The following is a 7,911-nucleotide window of genomic DNA, read 5'->3' on the forward strand; positions in this document are numbered from 1 at the left end:
CAGCACAACTCTGAAATTAATGGAGAAAGTTCATTTAAGTTCATTTGCACATCTTTGATTATGCAAGAATTTCCACACTGCAAAACACACACTTTTGGTGTCTGGTCATTTTCTGTTTTCCAATCATGGACCACACTGAAATAATTATGTAATAATAATCTAGACCACTCAACCGCCATAGAGGAGACACGTTCGCTCGATACATCTTTTTCGGCCATTTCTCCACTTTTCTTATTGCTTTCTGGAAAGAAAATATGCCCTCCTATAATGTAAATACAGGTAGATAACATTGATGGAGTTGTGAAAATAAATACATCTATCTCATACAACTTTCCATGTATTCATGACTGTGTTGACCTGCAGAAACTAGAATTTGAAGTCCTGAATGTCTTATCCCAATTTACTAAAATTTGCCAACACCTGGTATGTACAGAAGCAGCATTCTATGCCTAATGCTGTGAAATGACATACAATTTCAACTGCCACAAAAAGACAGATTTCACTATAGGCCTTCACAGACTGCAATACTGATACATGGGCTTCAAAACATAATGCAAACCTTGCTTTAGAAATTAGATCTCTGTCACTTTGTAGATAAACCTCTAACTGGACTCCAATATTCGGGGGATGTTACACTGTCTGGAATTAATACAGGACTGTACATTTCATAAATAAACAATTTTACATTCCCAGAGATCATTATAAAATCAATGCATAATGATATGCATACTGCATTCAAAGGGCATTAGAGTAGTCTCTGATCAGCCTCTTGCATTTAAAGCAATTCTCTGAAAATACTGAGCACACGATAATCTTATGCTATTTAAATATTGTAGCTTTTCCTATTTAGATTGGAGATGTAGTCTGGACCCAGGCACACATTAGTATGATTTTACAAACTAAAGGGAGTTAGTTTATGTGAAGTCTATGATGAAAACATATAGTGCATTGACTTAAACACAAGTGAAGTGGGTACACCATGCTCATTTTGCACATCAGACCGCATTCAATGTTTGTCTATTGGCATATGTGATGTATCAAGCACATCTACTCAGTCCATATTTGCATGCATGAACTAGATTTCAACTTGCTTTGTGAATTCCAACCATTGTTTCCAACCAATGTTTCTAACGGTCAATACTGCAGAATGAGCTCTTGCATTGTCGCGCATATAATGCTTTTAAATATTTCATTTTTTTTTTTAAATATTGCCATTGATTACAATCACAAGTAATTTGACAATTCAGCTATACCCATTCTTGACTTGACACTGTTATTGCCAAATCATTGAAAGTAAAAAAAAAAATATGACAAACAGGATAAAACCTATCCCTCTTCAATTTACGTTAGAAAAAGAAAATTTCTTGAAACTAGTAAGTAAATAATCCTGAAGGGTATGACATTACTTTCCATCCATTGTACCAATGTGATTTCCCTGTTTTCTGAAAATATGCCAAACTCTAAAATTCTATTCAAAGTTTCACAGCAACTTTTATTAGTAGGATTTCACTTTCCATTAAAACAGACTTAAATTGACGAATTCTAACTTTAAATCAGCTTCCGTTTGCCACCATTCCAATGACAACAACTGTCTCAGCATTTTCATTTTGCATCATCTGCACAGCTTTTGCACAACTTTGACACGATTCTGGGAATCAGTGCATAACAGCTCCCTTCCAAATGCAGTAAATGTACTCTGAAAAAAGTCCAGTGTTAAATATGAAACACCGAGCTGGTGTTAAATTTCCGGTGCTCATTCATGGTGTTAGATTAAGACCTCCTGGTGTCATTTCAAAATCTAAAATTGTTTTTTGAATAGTTTCTTAGTTACTGCACTTCTTGTTAATTTTGAACTTCAACAAGACGATAAAGAATTTTCCGATAAAGTACTTGATTTTTGAAAAAATGTGTATACACATTTACAACACAGTAACACCAGTTGGTGTGGTCCCCTATTGAAGCTGGACGGGTGTTATACCATTGAAATTAACACCACCAATATCAAATCAACACCATGCGGCTAGCGCAGTGTCAAAAATATCACCAGCCACAGTGTCAAATTAACACCACGAAGTGCCAGGTGAACACTTTTTAACACCGTCACAATACATTTTCTACACCTGTGGGTGTGGTCCTCTATTGAAGTTTGATCGGTGTTAGATTTAACACCGATGGTGTTAAATCTAACACCGATGTTTTTACAGTGTACCATACAATGAGAAATCTCTACAATGTCACCCTTTCTGATGCTGCCCTGCAGAGCTTTGGGAAGAAAATGCTTTGTTGCCGTAGTAAAAACATTTCTGCAATCTAATGTTCACTACAAAAACATTGAGAAAAAAAAAGTATTAAACAAATGTGAGAAAACTCACTCAAACTGACAAAAAGGCAACTAAAATTTTCTATTTATCTCAAAATGGCATTACCAATCATATCAAATGCAAACTACATTGAAGTCAGACAGGTAACTATGTGTCACCAATTAAATACTCAATAAGGTGTAAAATTCATTTCACTATTGGATAGAAAATTGGACCAATGAAGAACACAAAGATATTTGTGTAAATACTAAATTCTTCAATACATACATGTACATGGCTTGCATGAGCAAAAGCTTGATAGCAATGTTACCAACTGCGCAAGGTGGAATATGAAAGTCAATTGGGAAGCGTAAAAAAAAAGAAAAAATGTTTTCAAACAAGACAGTTACAACAGTAAAAGAGTAAAAAAGACAGTAAAAAGAGTAAAATTACTTTTGGTTGTTATACATCCTTTCAATGGAGTACTCTATCTTTCAAAATATTAGCACAATTTGTGCTTGCATCTCTTTCAATAAACTATTTATTCGCAATCAATGCATGCTTTGCTCACAAAAGTTTTTCTTAAAGGACCCATACAATGCACATGCATGTTGACTTGCAACAATTTATAATACCCAAATCACGACTTGTGTGGGCAAAAGGAAACAAAATTCTTATCATAAAATATGTGGCCATATATTCATATATCATACATACATATTTGTGCCTCATACCTTACAATAATTTTCTACCATTTTTCTTCAGATTACATGGATTCACCCAAAAGACAACAACTTTAATATTGACCAAGACTCTATAACTGGCATCAATGCATTAACAATGCATCTACCCCTAGACTGAGCATAATTCGCATGGTTTTTGCAATATCTCTTGTTAATCATTTTCAATAAAATGGATACAGAATTCAAGGGAAAAGCATCATCATGGCCCATTATTGAAAAGTTGCAGAAGAGACAAGACACAGAGTGACAGTTTATCAAAAATGACAATCATTAAAAATCTAATGCAGAAAGTGAATAAAGAACTATAAACTTTGTAAAATAAGCAAGGTCACATTATCTTGGAAAGACCCACATATGCTTGCCTGATATACAGTATATGCCATATATTCAGCGAGTCGAAATTTTCGCGAATCGGGACTTCCGATGATTTTGCGAATGGTTAAATTCCCGACCGTGGAGTGCAGCTCTGCACAGAAGAATGTATATGTGCAAGTCACATTCATATCTAGATCAGAGTTAATATTTTCGCATGTGTTTAAATTCGCAAATATCAAACTCGATTCAGAAAACTTGCAAAAATAAAAAAGATCACGAAATATTTGGCGTATACAGTATTAGCAGATTCATGACTGAATATCACAGAAGCTGTTCGTACTTTTTTCCCCACAACTATTCTTCTTTCTTCTTATCTTTTTCTTCATTTCCCATCACTTTCCCAAACAGAGTATCCCAGCCCATTGGCAGCTAAGCAATACAAATATTATTATGCATGACACACATATTTACATAAAATTCTTATTAGGGTGCATTAGCAAGACATTTAATTCAGATGAAGACTGGTTTAACAAGAAACACACGGAATGTTACAGACTAAGCAGTTAGACATTCTATGCGTTCCCTGAATGAAATGTCACAACATATCATATATGGGTATACATTGTAGATAAAGTCTGTGGTACGGTATCTATTATTGCAATATAGTTTGTTTTGTTGTTGTTTTTTAAGGGAAAAAAGCCCTTAGCCTTGCACTGCTTCCCCAATTCACATTTCTGTGAACATTACAAATGAATTTTCAGCATTGTATGAAATATAAAATCCAAATCCAATTACCTGCATTGAAACTATAATTATCATTCTATTGGTTGGTCTTCTTTGCTATTTGATTAAACAAAAAACTCATTCACATGGGAGGAAATATCCCATAATTTTTGGCCTACATTATGAACATATCAGCTGGTCCGTTATTAGGAGTATCAAATCGCCCATTTGTCCTTGACATACTCATAAAACAGTACCATTTAACTGAAGTGAGCATGGAAACATTTGGAAGAACAAAATAACAAATATGAGAAGCTTAGAAAAACATCTGGCAATTACAGACAAGTGAAAAACCAGAAACATTTGCGGCACGAAACTTTCCCAAATCGCCACTGGCATTCAATGCACTGAATGGTCAAACACTCTTGCCTGCATTTTATCTTTATGAATCTTCCTTGTGTGTGAAATTTGCTAAAGTTTCATACACACATAAACAAAAAATCTGGTTTTACAGTTTGTGTCTTTCTCAATGCCACACCAGACAGATGTTACCTCAGTCTTCTTGTAATTATACAGTTTTTAACCAGCAGGCAGTTTCAGAACAATGCACTGTATGACCTCTTGAAAGTGTCTCACTACAAAAACAAATGACAAGGTAGGTGAGGAGTTTAAATTTCAACTCAGCTCTGTCAACTCACCCAAGAATTGAACCAATTTCCAATAAGGTCTTCTTTTTGTGTTAGAATACGGACAATTTGTATTTCCTGGTGGCTTCCTACACAGGTTCAGACATACATGTAGCAGGTACATTAAGTCTATGTGGTTCTTTTGGTCATTATTCCCAAGTTCTGCTGGGATGACATGAGAAAAGAGTCTATCCACAATCATGAGCAGTGTTCTGCTGTTTCGGAGCTTTTTTGGTGTAATTTTGCCCCCATTTGCTTTTCATGGTTTTTAAGGGGGGGGGGACACTTTAATCAAAGTTGAGTGAACATTGTACATCCTCTGTAATAAGTAGCAATACCTTTAATGTACAAGGTTAAAATTCCCATATAGACCTACACTAAAATAAAAGCCTGGGAAGCTTCATCACATGGCATATATATGTAATCATGCAATTCAGGTCTGTTGACTACAGCTATACGCTACTTCTACACTCCAAATACCATTTCAGACTCCAGTCATCAGGAATGGCATATGTGATAACCCATTGGCTCTATGGTACTAACACAAGTCTGGATTTACAAAGACATGCTAATGCCTGCAAGCCTTGTTTGAATTCTGCATTTGTCCAAGTAATCACCACACTTTCTATGCAGTAAGGGATTCCCCAAAATTGGGATTGTAGTTTTCACACTGTTATGGCAAACATTTGTGCCAACAAAACATAAGAGTGCAGGAAATTATCCTAGTTGTACTGTTTGGTTCAAGTGTAAGGGTACTAATCCATGGCATGACATGGGGTATCAAATAAAATCCATTGGTATGAAGGGCTCAGAAATGCTTATCGTTTTTCAGTCTCCATATTGCTCTTTGGTACTGCATTAAACTATAGAGTTGTAACTGCTGGATACTAAACCAATACTGAACTGCATTTAAATGCAATAAAACAAGATATCCGGAGGATATGGCAGGTGTTTGTTTGTTTGTTTGTTTGTTCATTCATTGTTCTGTTTGGGGCTCCCCAAATGGAGTGGTCAGACCTTGGAGTGGGGCTGGAGAAGTGATACTGAGGTACACACACAAAGAATATCAAATGTCCTCTCATAACCACCCACTGCGGGTGTTTCTTTCTAACTGGTCCCACATATAGGTCTTTGGTGGTCCACAAATATGAGCAGACTGCCTGCTGCTGGAGCAAACCAGGCACCTTTTGAACTGCACAATATACTGTAAATGCAGAATTTTTGCAGTAAACTGTACATTAATTTTTTGCATATTTCGCGCTACTTTTGGCTAGGGCAAATTCTAAAACCAAAGAAAACTATCTTCACAATTTTATCTGCACGTTTTGAACAGGGTGACAATTGCAAAGCGCAAATTCAAGAACCAGCAAATATGTCTTTGAGCAGTTCAGTGTGAAAATTTAATCTCGCAAAAATATTCAGATCGGACATATCATCCTTACAGGTGTCAAGACTCCCTCACCCAATTTGCATATGTATTCAAATCCTCCTAACTCAATTTTGAATATCAGCGATACTGAGAATGAGCTTTTTCTGCTCAACTGGAATTTCAGGATTTTTGAAATATGAATTTAAGCTAGGAAAGCACAACATCAGCAGATGCATAACGAACATGAGATAACACAAACCTTTAATCTGGAGATACCTTTTATGTGTAGTTTGAATCAAAATTGTTATAAAAGAGTGCAACATAGACTACATAATAATTAAGCACAGCAATGCACATTGTAAGTAACAAATATTTTAAGAATGCATAACAAGCACTAAACACAGTTGTCACTGCAGTGCTATGAATTCAAAGTTTGAAAAAAAAAAGAAGTAAATTTCCTTCGCTGTTAGAGCCAAAAACAAAAAAGGAACAGTATTCATCTTCCTAGAGCTATTACTTTTTTTCTACAATATACGTACCCTGTTAACAATCACCTCTTCTTCGACTGTACTTAAGAATACCATGCTTTACTGCATGTCAAAGGTGTCTGTCTCAATTGACATAATTCTTATACAATGCAATGTGCATTAGTCTAGATGGCACAAACTGACTCTTTAGAGGACATGGGACAAGTCTTCCAGAATTCAACCAGATGCAATCTACCCATAAATAAGGAAAGAGTGCATAAATTGTTTCTTCTTTTTTTCTGTCTCTTTGAAAATCTTAGGCAAGCAAGAATCTGTTACAGCAATAATGCATGAAGACATTTTCTGAGGCAAACTAAAGTATGAACATGAACAAAAACAAAACACATGGAATAGCAAAGGCAACAACAAACTAATATATCCTCATTCCTCTTATGCATTTTCCAGTTTTTTTCCAAGCATAGGACTCATACCCTAGACACTTTAACCCTTCATGGGATGGGGTATGTGGGGAATTCTTCCAGCTAGGGGAGGGGTGGTTTTGGGGCCTAACAGGACTTAACTCATCCCATGAAGATTAGTTTGTGAATGGATTGATAAATGAGAATTAATTTCAAGATTCATCCTGTACAATATTGTTTAGTCTATATTTGATTGTCGTTATATATTCCATCAAATTATATGTCAATTTCAGGGCATTCATATGGTGAAATTTCTGTCTATATTTTCCTTTTCTTGAAACTGAAAGTACACAGTGCCTGAGAATTGGTTATCATAAATAAGTAAAAAAAAATTGCATTTGATGTTTTAATTTTTTTTTGCTTCCTAATTCTTTTATTTATTTTATTTTCTGAATCTGATGCATCATTTTGTATAGAATCACATCATATGCATTAATGAAAGTGTATATGTAAATAAAATTGATGGAAAATGTTGAATTATAGAATTAAGCAATTCTTCACAATAGGATAATATGCATGGTAGTATGTGACAAGCAAATTTTTAGGAACGTGATCGGTTATTGTAACCTGATTATTCAACAAAACAATACATGCAAATCCTATATATGGGGCAACAAAATTTGTGGTAATAATACCAGATAACAAAAAACAATACATGCAAACCACACAAATAGGGCAACAAAATGTGTGGTGGAAAATACCAGAGCTAAAAGTCACACAAGATGGATACAAAAGCTGGAGCTGGTTCTGGTAGGACAGTGGAAGAAGAGCCCTTTCTCATCTAGCCCCCACCTTCTCCCCCCACTCCATCCCCCCCCCCCCCTCCCAT

Source organism: Diadema antillarum, unplaced genomic scaffold (genome assembly GCF_040938485.1).
Source record: "Diadema antillarum isolate AM-2024a unplaced genomic scaffold, OU_Dant_1.0 scf00000025, whole genome shotgun sequence".
Classification (NCBI taxonomy): domain Eukaryota; kingdom Metazoa; phylum Echinodermata; class Echinoidea; order Diadematoida; family Diadematidae; genus Diadema; species Diadema antillarum.